At 45.4% G+C, this 13,551-nt stretch overlaps 1 protein-coding gene across 1 annotated transcript in view; it reads right to left on the reverse strand.

Annotated features, from left to right (window-relative positions):
- The window catches only part of PSPH (phosphoserine phosphatase), a 253,002-nt gene extending 248,777 nt beyond the window's left edge, over positions 1–4,225 (reverse strand). Inside the window, exon 1 of the mRNA XM_069614877.1 lies at positions 4,058–4,225. The gene's annotated coding sequence lies outside the window, so the exon portion shown is untranslated. The remainder of the gene's footprint in view (positions 1–4,057) is intronic.
- Between the last annotated feature and the right edge of the window lie 9,326 nt (positions 4,226–13,551).

Consider the following 13,551-nt stretch of genomic DNA (forward strand, 5'->3'; position numbering starts at 1 on the left):
GGCAGGGGCCTTCCTCCTTCCGCTCTCGTCCCTCCCCCCTCTCGGGGGCAGGGGAGAGGGCGGCAAGAGTTCCAAAAGAGCGCCAAGCGCAACAGTAAGACCGCGAAGGGCAACAATGGAAAGGGGAGGAGCAATGACTTCATATGCAGCAGGCGCCCCCGGCACAGGAGCACTTGCAGCTCTTCCAGCAGCCGGGCGCCCGTCAACCAGGAGAGGATTGTCGTTCTCGACAGCGCCTCCTGGGAGCCTAAACGGCGGGGGTGTCTGGCGGTAGCAATTGGGGCTCAGCTTCCCTCCAACAAACGGCGCTCCCCCAGTCCGCAAATACCTGCAGGGGCAGGCGGTTCTCAGACTCGAAGGTCTTGGGGGAGTTGGGCCTGCAATGGACATGGATAAAAAGGGGGAAGCAGGACAAGGAGCAGTCGCTACATCTTTGGAACTATTTTCAAGATCTGTTTGCTGTGGTTGTATATATGTGAAAATAAATATGCGGCCTTGTTACGCCAAACCAAAAGAAAATGTCTCATTCAGCACCTTACTAGAGCGGAAAGGAAAGGGGCTGGCAAGAATGAGAAATGGGTGATACACATGACCTAACTAATGGACAAATGCCCAGGTTATCTTCATTACACCGAGTCCTACTCTTCACCTTCATCTCCCACCTCGCCCTCCTGCTGCAGTCTATAGGCTTGAGTATGTTCAGGCAGAGCAAGACTCGGGGGCTTTTTGACCCCATACAGGGAAGAAATGAGGGTAGCGGGATCAGTTGTCCCTCCCAACAAAAAAGATGTCTCCAGAAGCGTGTCTGCAGGAGGATGCAGGCACTCTTTCAATGATTAATGAAAATGACGAGGAAGAGTAGAGGACTCATTGCAATGAAGATTACCCCCAGTAATCCAGGCATTACAGAGTGCAGAAGACAAAGTGCAGGAGGGGTGAAGGAATTGCGTGCAGGATTTGCTTAGTGCATGGAAATCACGAACAAGATAAGAGATAATGTTGCCCTTTCAGGGACTAATGTTTGGACAAGAGATTAGGAATGCCAGTGTCAGCAATGCTTTCCAATATTCTTCCGGCGCACACAACCTTTGCAGCCACGAAGATAGTAAACTCAGTGGCGTAATAAACATGTTCCACTATGCTATATTGTGCAATTTCCAATTCCAGTTTGGAATTACGGCAGGACTGGCTTGGCCTTTCGAGGAGGATAAATCGTGTCTCAAGGTGTTGATTAGAAATAATGTCTGAGGCGAGTTTAAAAGGATTATGTGTTGGCTTGCTTGTCCATTTCACAAGCGCTAAATGTTTAACCAATTCTCTTCTAGGGTGCAAAGAATCCATTTATCAGTTGCGATGTTTACACATAATCTATTTGTAGCAATATGTAACAATATAGCGTGTTTATAGAAATACGAGTGAGATAGCTCAGTGGGTTGGGCGTCTACTTCATAGATCTGTATGGGGTTTGCCAGTCACTGGTTTGAATGCTGGCAGGGCCAACCCATCCTGCTGATGTTGGTAAACACTGTAAACGCCGAGTGTGGCGATTATTTAATACAATTTGGAATATATTTGTGATCGCGTGTGTATGTGTGTGTGCATATACTCTCATTCAAGGGCATACGGTGTGTTTAGAGTGTCTTCTTCATGAACATGCACATTTTCTAGAGATTTCACGCACCCCGGAACGGCAGACGGGAGGTCCGCGTATGCGGCATGTCAGCGAAAACAGCGCACCTTCTTGGCCTCTAAAACTTCAGGGCAAAGGCTCTTCCTAGTATAGGCGGCGCTACGTCACTCTAAACGTGACCTCCCGAAGAAGTCCGTCAGTCGCAGATTGGAGTTCTCTGCAGTCTGCTGCGTAGGTTATATGGGATGTTATGTAATTGGATCCTGCTGCTGACATTGCTATACTATGTGAAGAGGACGCGCCGGTTTTTTTCCGTGTTAAACGAGTTTTCTTCCGACGCCTGTTCCTATTGGCCAACAGTGGTCTGTGGTTCGCTTCACCATTTCGCCCGATTGGTTCATTGTTTAAGTTCTACTCGTTTCTCTGTCGTATAAAAAGGTGCAAGATGAAATACCGAATTGTACCGCAGCTAAATTACCTATTTTGAAGCAGCTGAATGCAAACATGGCTCCACTATTATAATGTATACATATCATTCACTGTGTGCAAATATTTTTTTTAAAGAGTGGGAGAAGGGGGGTTTATGGTCCTATAGAGCAATTCATGGGTTATGGATACATGATACTGTCTACGTTTTGACTACACTTCGTTTTGATAGTGGTCATTATTTAAGGGGGGGCGCGGCTGCTATTTCAATGTTTAGCCCACAGATATTGACACGGAATATGGGGTTGGCTTACTCTTAAAAAATAAAAGAGTACCATGGGACTGGCTACATTATTTTCTCCAGTCACGTGGGTTCAGAGCTAAGAGACAAATTACCTGGCGAGAACACTGGAAGGCTTGAAATCCGAGGCTTCCCTTTGATTGAATCCAAAATATAACGCCATTCCTATTAAATGTATACATGAACTCACGGTGGAGACATGATTCTCGTGAATTGAAGCCGCTGCTTTTTTGCACAATAACAATAGCAAACATGGCAACACTCGGAAGCACCTAGGAGGGAGCTGTTGTCACGGAAACAAGGAGAAATTATTTTTTTCCATAGGCTTGGGATAGAATTGTTTTAGGCAGGAGAAAAGGGCAACATACATTAATTGGAAAAATCTGAAGTCTCCCGCCGAAATCCAGAGGGTTGAAATGTATGCAATCACTGCTTAGTATACATATACAGCAACTCGCAAGAGGGCATATGTCATATAGCAAATGGCACCTGGAGGCTTTTGAGTGCCTTAGGCAACAGCCCAGTACGTGAAGCGTGTGTGCATGAACTTGAGAAAGCGAACGCAATCAACGAATAACTGAGCATGTTCCCACTGTGCCCGAGGCGTGGTGACATGGAGGAAGCCCACTGGGATATTGCATGCTTAGGCGAAAATATGCACCCTAGGCTCTTTATGAAATAACCATACCAGTATAAGACACGACATGCTTTATAGTAGATACACACAGATGTGACACATTCCATCAATGTGGCTGGCTGCCTACATTCCACAATCTCTTAGGTTAAGATAGACACCACGTGAAGGTAGGTACCTAACTGAGGCACTGCAGCGTGTGGGTGGCTTAATGGGTGCTTTATTGGGATACTAGCATTTGAAATGTGAGTGTTAGTGCGGGGAGCAGTCAGCGAAGACTCAGTTGGCCATTTGTGCCATTTTATCCAATGTAGTCATGCCAACGTTTTGGTAGTGGTGCACCTCGGGTAGGTTAATTGTGGGCATAAATACAGAAGCACCCTAAAGTGGGCTGGCAGAGAGTAAAGCGTGCAACTCTTGATTCTAAATCACTGTGGGCAAAAGTGGGCAGACACAGTCGTCACCATCAGCATTCGGTAAGACTATTCCATGGGTGATGCTTTTGCTAGAGAAATCGACATGGAATCTGCCGACCAAAGGTTCAAATACCAGCAGGGCCAACTCAGCATTTCACCTTTCTAAAGGAAACACAAATAGCATAATTGATCTTGAAGATGGTAATGGCTATCATTTAAGCTGCCACCACGCCACAAAACTGAGGAGAGAAATCTTCATACAAAAAGTTGCTTTAATTAATGATATTAATCTTAATTTCTAAGACCACACAATGTTTTTTTGTGTCACGATAATCCATTTATAAGTAGGATTTCCCCCCTTGCCCAAATTGCACTTCTCCCACACACGAGAAAGTGAAATTAAGAAGCTTCAAGGGCCAGCAAGTATGCCCGAGGAATAGATGCGTTGGCAGGCTAGGCAGGCAGGGAGGGACCCACTGCCGCCTGTTGCAGCGCCGGGCAGCTGGAGAGCTCTGCTGACGCCTGCGCTGTCAGGGATTGCATCAGCAATCGTGGACTGCGGTCGGGATGCACGGGGAACAGGAGCTGTGATTCCCAGCAGTAATTCCTTCTACCCGAGCCCACATATGGAAGGAAGGCTGCTCACTCACATGTGATCTGCGGCTGCCGCCAGACGGATGCTGTCCTCCTCTGTCACCGTGCAGCAAACGCGGTCCTCATCGCCTGTCTTCAGCGGCACTGCTTCAAATGAATGTTACAAATAGTCCTGTGAGGAGTGCTGAACCAGCTCTAATCCTCCGAGCCGGTGGCGCGAATAAACCCTCCCCCGTAAACCCTCCTCCGTCGTAAACCCTCCCCCGGGGGAGGAATCCTTTCGCGCCCCGCTCCCTGCCCGTTTTAGAAAGACCGGACATTTTTCTTAAACACCCGAGGCAAGATTCGAACCTGTGTAGCAGGGCATGTTTTTACACCAAGCTGGAGCTTCGTGCAGTGAGCTATTTGGTGGAATGCTCTAAAACAGTGTGAATTCTCCAAATGCAAAAACAGTCCAGTGACCTCTGCAATATTTTATATTATGTTTGCATAATACTCCTGTAATTAAAAAAAAGTCCCGTCTGAATGATGGTAATGTTTATTTGTATAGCGCCTATAGATAGGCAAGTGTTTTATAGCACTCAAGGAGGGAAGGAACACAGGGAAAAAGTGTGTTCAGATCCCTTGAATTTCTGGGATGATAACGGTGTGCACGGTGAGATTAAGTGAGTTTTACACATTTAACAGTTTAGATACAGCAAATAGGCTTGCCAGTGATTCTGCAGTTTTTTTCAAGTGCACATTGACGGGTGAAGACAAGGGAGAACAGACAGAACGATCTTCAGGCAGGGCTGTATACAGATCGTGCAAGTGTGGGAGGGCAAGCGAGGGGCAGGAGACCAAGTGTGCCCAGTCAGAGACTGTTGAAGTGCAGAGAGAGAAGCTCTCAAGGTTTTAATACAAGTGCATAAAGGACTGGCAGGGGTGCATGGGACCTGGGGACTCTGTGGTACACCAGGCGGCCAGTCAATAAGTAGTATGGAAGAAGGAAGAGAAGGAGGAGTAGAGAGCTAGGTTATCAGGGTAGAGTGAGAGAGAAGGAAGAGGAAGGTTTTGAGGACTTTCTGGAAATTGAAAATTTCAGGCTCAGGAGGGAGGTGGGGGGGTGTCAGGGAGGCTGTTCCAAAGGGAGGCACCTGCTGAGGAAAGGGATCTCCCTCCAAATCTCTGCTTGGAGAACCGCCTCACTCTCAGAAGGTTGGAGGTAGAAGAGCGAAGGGCTTGGGAGGGGCAGTATTTAGAAAGGCAATGTTGAAGGTAAGTAGGTCCCAGGCCCCAGGAAGCCTTGTGGACAATGCAGAGGGGCTTGAATTTGATCCTTGCTGCCACAGGGAGCCAGTGAAGAGATTTCAGTGCCAGAGAGATGCGGTCCCTGGGCTTGAGGCCAAGGATAAGTCTTGCAGTTCTGTTCTGGGTGAGTTGAAGAGGGCGCAGTGCGCAAGCAGGGAGATTGAGGAAGAGGCTGTTGCAGTAGTCCAGCCTTGAGAGAACTAGGGCTGTGGAGACAGTGAGCCGCTGAAGGAAAGTGAGAAACGGTAGAGTGCCTCTAAGGAGCTGTAGTTAATAGTTAAGACTTTTTTGAAAGTAGCTCACGAAAGAGACTCTGTGAACCAAATCAGACTTGTTGCAATAGGAAAATCCCTGAAATAAAGCTCCAAGACCTATGGCTAAAGGGAAGGTGCCAGAAGATCTATATATTGGCAATCTATTAGCTTTAGTGGTAGGATCAGATAGAAATAGGTTTTGGACTGAGTAAATTTTTCTTTGGACTTTTGATGACCGACAAGCACCGTTAGTTAATTTGGTTTGGTTGGGAACATTCCCCTAGAAGTAGGACGAGTTAGGCATTTTTCTTATTATTTAAAATGTAAAAGTTAAAAGTGACCAATGTGTGTCCGACTCCTTCTCCTGACTCGCCACACAACTCATTCAAATGGGAAATAAGTACCACAATGTGGTTAACAATTGGTCATTTTAACATCTGTTGCCAAGAGCTTTTTAGTGTGCGGTGATAAGCAAGAAGATACAGCTTTGACGTGAACACATTATTTTATTCCAGATGCACTGGGTGTCACCAGATACTGCGTTAGCAGCCCCATCCTTCTTATTCTACAACTGCCTCTCTTTTGAAACTAAACATTGTCTGGCATCAGGATTCCAGGTGGTTTTAGAAACCTAGCTCACAATCCAGAACCTGGTGTTGGTGGATTTTGTTGCATAACTAATAACTATTTAAATGACAATAATGTACCTTTACACAAGTTACACGCTTCCTTCCCTGTCCCAATCAAAAAACAGCTATTTCATGATGGCAATCCTATCCTTCCCCCAGTTCTCACCATTCATCAATCTGACAGCATTGCCCGAATTTTCCTCCACTTCCATCGGTCTTGAGTATGTCAGCATTCCTTTTTCCACTCTCCTTCCCAGTCTCACATTTACCATTGTATATCTGGGCATTGCTCTTTCCTTGACACAATTCTTCCAATCATGCCTCTCTTTGGCCATCACCTCCCTGCTCACTATTCTTTTCTTCACCACCTCCCCTGCAACCACCAGCCTCACACACAGGCATTGCCCCTGGTTTCAACTTTATGAGGTGAAGAAACCCCACTTCTCAAACATGCTTGGAAACCAACTCTTCACATCTGTGCCTCAAGCACTCAGCTTGCTCACCTCTCCATTACCTTTGCGAGCTAATAACACCCGAGAAGGGTGATCAGGATCTAATCTTATCCCCAGATCCACCTGTGTGTCCCATGATAACAATTGTCCACCTTTTCCGGTTACTCTCACCATGTCAGTGGTCCAACGTCCTTTGAACTCAAACTCAGCCCATTACTCCCCCAGAATATCAAGCACCCCCACTCCCCACTGTGAGCTTTTGCAATTCACAACAATGAAGCTTTTGCCTCCGAAGTATCCACATTCCCAATGTATATTCAGCTCTGCTGTCAATTAACAACTTCACATCCACATTGTTTATCTCTACTTCTGCACGCGGCTTCACATCTACCACATTCACTACGCAAGTCTCAACCTCATCACCAACCTGCCAATGACCCACATCCTCTTGCACTCATTTCACACTCCCAAAATTGGACCAATGTTTACAGCACCGGGCCAAATGCCCCCTTTTACCACACGCTCTAAATACAACACGTTGAGCATAGCAATGTTTGTCATTTGCCAGATGGTCCGAGTTGCCACACCAAATACACCTTTTCTCATTCTTCCTTCCTTCAATTCCTTTAGGCTCTGCTTTCTTCTTAAAGGTTGTGACCCTCTACTCTTTTATTCCAGCGTCATTTTTCAACCACATTTGTACTCCTGCGTCACCTCAGCAACAAGTTCCTTAATGCAACATTCAGTGCGCTCCACCGTTTTTGCAATTTCTATGGTCCTCTCCAAAGTCGTATCCACTCCAGTGCAACCTTCTCGCCAGAGTGCCTCTCAACTTGTGATCGCAACATCTGATCATCAATTGATCCCTTAAATGCTCATCTCTTTAGTGATCTTAAATGCTCATCTCTGCGGTGATCAAAGTCACACATGATAGCCGGTTCACGCAGGATCATCATACATTTATGAAAGGATTCAGCTTTCTTCTGATCTCACACTGTAAAGTGATACCTGTCGAGAAATGTATTCTCTTTCTTCATAAAATGTTTGTCTAGCTTCCTCAGTGATATCTCGAAACTGTTTAGGCCTTCCGCCTCAGCAACAGGCAGGTCCGGCAGTTTTCTGAAAACAGCCTGCCCCTCCTGGCCCAAACAATGGTACAACAGCAAATCATTTCTGTCTGCCGCGAATACACCCCATGCAGATACTTCAAAAAACCTTCTCTCCAGTCACACCACTTGATCTGCGACTCACCTGCTGCTGGCAAAAAAAAATACACAGGTCCTGGAATATTCATCCTTGTACCAGTTAATCGGAATTGTGCTCCTTGTATCAGTTGACCTATCACAGTCACACCTTGATCCCTGCATGAAAACCGCAATCAATCCCATAATGTTAAGCTTGGTGTGGGACACGATCACCCACCTGACCCCAAAATGACCACCATTCGGGGAACTCCTGCGATGTCATGGGGGCACCTGACCTCAAAATGGTGTTCGTAATCAACAGGCAAATTATGTCAGACCTGGGACCTCCCCCAATGGAATAGCAGGAAGCACTGGTAACGCTGCACCTCTGTGAACACAGGATACACCGGTATCACTACATATTATCCCCACCAAAAATATCACCGTATATATGGTCGTCTGGAACGGCCATAGGCGATATTTTTGGGGGGGATCATTTTGGGGGTTTTTGGGAGCAGGGGTTGCGGGGGTGTCCCCCACTCCTTTAAAAATAATGCAGGGGTTGCAGGGGTGTCCCCCGCAGGTTCCATGCCTTAATATCGGCACAAAAATATGGCGATATTTTTGTATGGTGATATTTTTGCGGGGATATTAACACATGGAAACAATGCACTCACCTCTGGTCCCGCAACACAGTGACCGATCCACCAGCAAATGACCTCTTAGCAGCTGTGCACCTGCCTCGCTGGGGCTGAAGTCGGGGTCTCTGCACCAGCAAACTCATCACCAGTATTATGCGGTATGAAGCAAGGTATTGTAAATGAAGATGCAACTTCGTCATGAACAATTTCTTCATTTATTCCGGATGCACTACAGCGTTAGCAGTCCCAGCCTCCTTATTCTACAACTGCCTCTCTTTTGAAACTAAATACTCTCTAGCGCCAGGATTCTAGGTGGTTCTAGTGCTCTGAAACACTTGTGTACAAGCTCGATAGAAATGAAATGTCAATTAAATTCAATTGTAAGGAAAGGTTGGAGTTTGGTAGGCGGAACTCTCTCACTCCTGCGCACTCCTACTTTGATTTGGTACTTTTTTACGACCTGCAGCCTAGTTCTTGTTTGTCAGGGAACCAACTCCAGGGTTCCTGTTTGTGAAGACAGTTCGTGGGGTTTAGACAAACTATGGAACTATAGGCGCTGGTGGGGTATAGTAGCCCTATATCCGTTAGTTTAAGCAGTAATTGTAGGTGAAGGATAAGGCAGATTAGTTCTGTTATTAAACACGTGATTTGTTTTATTTCTATTAGTTGAACAGCACTAATACAAATCTTAGTCGGTTTCAACACATTGATAGCTTTACACAGCCTGTTATTAAACACGTGATTTGTTTTATTTCTATTAGTTGAACAGCACTAATACAAATCTTAGTCGGTTTCAACACATTGATAGCTTTACACAGCCGACGCGCGTTTCAACCTTAGTCTTTATCAAGGCCTTTGAGTTGTATCATATGCTTCAAAAGATTGGTGTGCTGGTCCTACCCATGTTTGGGAGCCAGAGGACTGGATAGTCAAACTGTGCCGGCTGGCAAGAATCTTCTATCTCGTCACGTAGTCTATCCTGGTTTGATAGACTACGTGACGAGATAGAAGATTCTTGCCAGCCGGCACAGTTTGACTATCCAGTCCTCTGGCTCCCAAACATGGGTAGGACCAGCACACCAATCTTTTGAAGCATATGATACAACTCAAAGGCCTTGATAAAGACTAAGGTTGAAACGCGCGTCGGCTGTGTAAAGCTATCAATGTGTTGAAACCGACTAAGATTTGTATTAGTGCTGTTCAACTAATAGAAATAAAACAAATCACGTGTTTAATAACAGGCTGTGTAAAGCTATCAATGTGTTGAAACCGACTAAGATTTGTATTAGTGCTGTTCAACTAATAGAAATAAAACAAATCACGTGTTTAATAACAGAACTAATCTGCCTTATCCTTCACCTACAATTACTGCTTAAACTAAGGGATATAGGGCTACTATACCCCACCAGCGCCTATAGTTCCATAGTTTGTCTAAACCCCACGATCAATTAAATTCAATTCTAGGAACCTAGCACACAATCCAGAACCTGGTGTTGGCGGATTCTGTTACATAACCAATAACTCACTCGGCCGTTCAGCTGTTTGGAAACATGCTATTCCGGCTGCCCTCTATGGCTCAGAACTCTGGGGTAACTCAAGCTCACTGTCTTGCTAGAGTGGAAAAAAAATATGAAACAACTGTTAAAGCTCCATAGTTAAACCCCTAATAACCTTATACACTTGGAACTCGATATATGTCCAATCAGTGATTGTCATTGTTTGTATATTTTTTTTTCTCTCTCTCCCTCTCCTCTCTCTCTCTCTCTCTCTCTCTCTCTCTCTCTCTCTCTCTCTCTCTCTCTCTCTCTCTCTCTCTCTAAAAAATAGACAAGGCCACCCATAGAAGAATTAAGACGGCTGCCATTGTCACGTCAAGCAAAAAGATTATTGAAAACACAAGGCAAGTGCAATGTCGCCTGGGGTATCTGCTCTAAATCTGAATTTGGTCTAGAAAGATATCTCACCTATTTATCCCCCCTGTACGCAAGATTGCTTTTAGTAAGACTGTGGCTTGGGATCTTACCAATTGCCACTCTGACCAACCGCTTGCCTGGGGGCGGATCAAACTTTTGCCCCACATGTTGCCTGGGAGAATAAACAGAGTCCCACTTTCTGTTCTAATGTGCAGCCACAAAATCACTGAGGGTGAGACATTTACGCCCCATACTCAGTGAAGCTGGTGTTTGCTCAACCATTGACGCAATGGAACTATGTAAAGGGACCATAAATCCATTTATGGTAAGTTGTGTTGCCAGATATGTCCATAGAGCCTGGCATTTAAGACAAAAACATATGGGTCCAGTGACAGAGGAAACATGACTCTGAAATTCTTTTAACATGAAATATGGCCATTATTTCTTTAAGTGATCATTTTGACAAAGATACCAATTTCTGTCATTATTAAGAACCAGTGGGGCCGCAAGTATAATCTCCCAACTGGACTCTAAAAGGATACTTGTTTTACTTCCTCTTAATTTTAGTGGCACTTTGCACTTTCACTATGTGTATTAATTGTTTATTATAATTAATTATTTAATTCTATTTATTAATGTATTTTTTTATGTTTGTGACTTTTGGAACACTTTCCCCTGTAAATTGGTACTATATAATAAAAAAAACAATTCTGTATATTGTCCTTTCCCAATGTTCCTCTTCACTCGTATGCATGTCTATAGTCTAAAAAAGCCATATTTTGACATACACAATGTATCTGATGCAGGACCAATCATCTAAAATTAAACATTTTTTGATTGCCACACATGTGTTACTTTTGGTATGCACCTTACTCGCCTCTTTGACTGCAGGACAATTAACTCTGAATTAACTAGAAAAGGCATTAAATAAAGGGGGCGGAGACACAGAGCCGATACTCAAACTGCAACAGAAATGTTCGGAACAATGGGAAAGGCTGTGCAACCTCAACTATAAAACATATATAGAGAGCCAGCATGCGGGAGGTGATAAAACAGGAAGGCTTTTGGCATGGTTATATAAGAGTGAAACTCCCAGACCCACGATCAGAATGATAACTAGAGACGAGGGTACTGTAGTGGAGACCCAAGAGGGAGTCAATCAGGAGTTTGCGGATTATTATAAATCATTATATGGGGATGAGGAGGGAAGTAGTCATGAGGAAATAATGGAAACATTAGAAGATATAGGACTGCCTAGAATAAGTGTTGAGGAAAGAGAAGAGCAGGATGCACCAATCACTTTGGAAGAGTTAGAAGAGGTGGTGAAGCAGCTGCCTACGAGTAAGACCCCGGGGGCGGACGGATTCCCTAGTGAGTTTTACAAAGTTTATAGGGCAGAAGTGCTCCCCCCAATGTTGGAAATGCTAAATGAGGCATCTGAGGTAGGACATTTGCCGGAGTCACTAAGGGAAGCAATCATAATGCCGCTTCCCAAACCTAACAAGCCGGGGCATAGCTGTGGCTCTTACAGACCGCTGTCGGTGTTGAACCAAGACAGCAAGATATTGACGGCGGTCTTGGCAAACAGACTGCGGAGAGTTATTGACAAACGTATACACCCCAATCAGACGGGCTATGTACCGAACAGAAATATAACACATAACCATAGACGACTCCACCGAGTTGTCGAATGGGGAACTAAGCACGAAGGCGAAATGGCGATCATGTCACTAGATGCGGTTAAGGCTTTTGATTCGGTCAAGTGGCCATGGCTGCTAGCAGCCCTGGCGGGTTACGGAATGGGACCAGGATATGTAAGATGGGCGAAAATGCTAAACAGTGAACTGCTGGCTAGGGTTAGAACAGGAGCAGTGATTTCTGAAAGATGGCACCTCAGTAGAGGCACCAGACAGGGATGCCCGTGGTCCCCAATTCTCTATATACTAGCCCTAGAGTCCCTAGTAATATACCTGAGACAGCAATATGACACTATAGGTATTGAGGTGGGAGGGGAACGACACTTGATCTCCTTATATGCGGATGACTTGCTGCTGTACTTGAGGTACCCGGAAGAAAATCTTCAATATATCCTAGAGGTGATTGAGAGATATGCGGAGCTGTCTGGGATAGCGGTGAACCCTAAAAAATCTAGAATGTTCCCGCTAGGCAGTTATAGGGGGGACTACTGGGGGGTGACTGCCGGTGTTACAAATACCATGGGCGGTGAATACCTTTCGGTACCTGGGGATCGATGTGTACCATACGATGTGTACCATACGGTTGAGGAAGAACATAGGCACAATACTCAGGTGGCCATTGTGAAAATCGAGAAGTGTATGAAATTTTGGGTGAAGCTGCCCCTAGCGATGATGGGACGAGGGGCAATGCTGAAGATGGTGGTCCTACCCAGGCTCCTGCATTATTTTGGTAAGATTCCATACCTGATACCCAAGAAGTTTTTCACTAAACTGAACAGCTTGTGTAGGAACTTCCTATGGCATGGTACCCGGAACAGGGTGGCGCTATGGAAGCTGCAGAACATTTACGAAAAAGGGGGGATAAAACTGCCCAATTATGAGGTTTATTATGTAGCGAGCCAGCTGCAATACGTTGTGAAATGCACTCAGACTAAGTGACCCCCGAATCTAGGCTGTTTGGTCATGATTGTGCCCCATTTTATTTAAGAGAAATGATCTGGCTGGCCAAGGCAGAAATGGGAGAGCGCCCTGAGATGATGAGGCTTGGGTCGAAGATGTGGTGCCAGGCGTGCCGGATGATGGGGAACCCACTCCCATGCTCCCCGCAGATACCGTTAGCTACACTGGCAGGGGGAGATAAGCAATTAAGAATGATAATAAGGACCCATTGGGAATAGGCAGGGGTGGTAACGATGGGAGATATCTGGCGAGAGGGGACTATTATGGACTTTGAAGTACTAGGGGAGGAGACAGGATTACTTGCGGACCAGTATATCACGTATCACAGAATGGTTCAGAAAATTAGGAAAACATGGCCTGAAACAGTGTTGGAAGAAGAACCAGACGCTATTATGGATGTACTATATGATATAACGGAAGGGGGACATGAGATTTCTAGACTGTACGAGATGATTATGTCAAAGGTCGGTAAAGAATTAACGCAATTGAGACTAGACTGGGAGGCGGAAGTGGGGGCCTCGATAGAGGAT

This window comes from Ambystoma mexicanum, chromosome 9 (genome assembly GCF_040938575.1).
Source record: "Ambystoma mexicanum isolate Mex_15411 chromosome 9, UKY_AmexF1_1, whole genome shotgun sequence".
In the NCBI taxonomy this organism is placed as follows: domain Eukaryota; kingdom Metazoa; phylum Chordata; class Amphibia; order Caudata; family Ambystomatidae; genus Ambystoma; species Ambystoma mexicanum.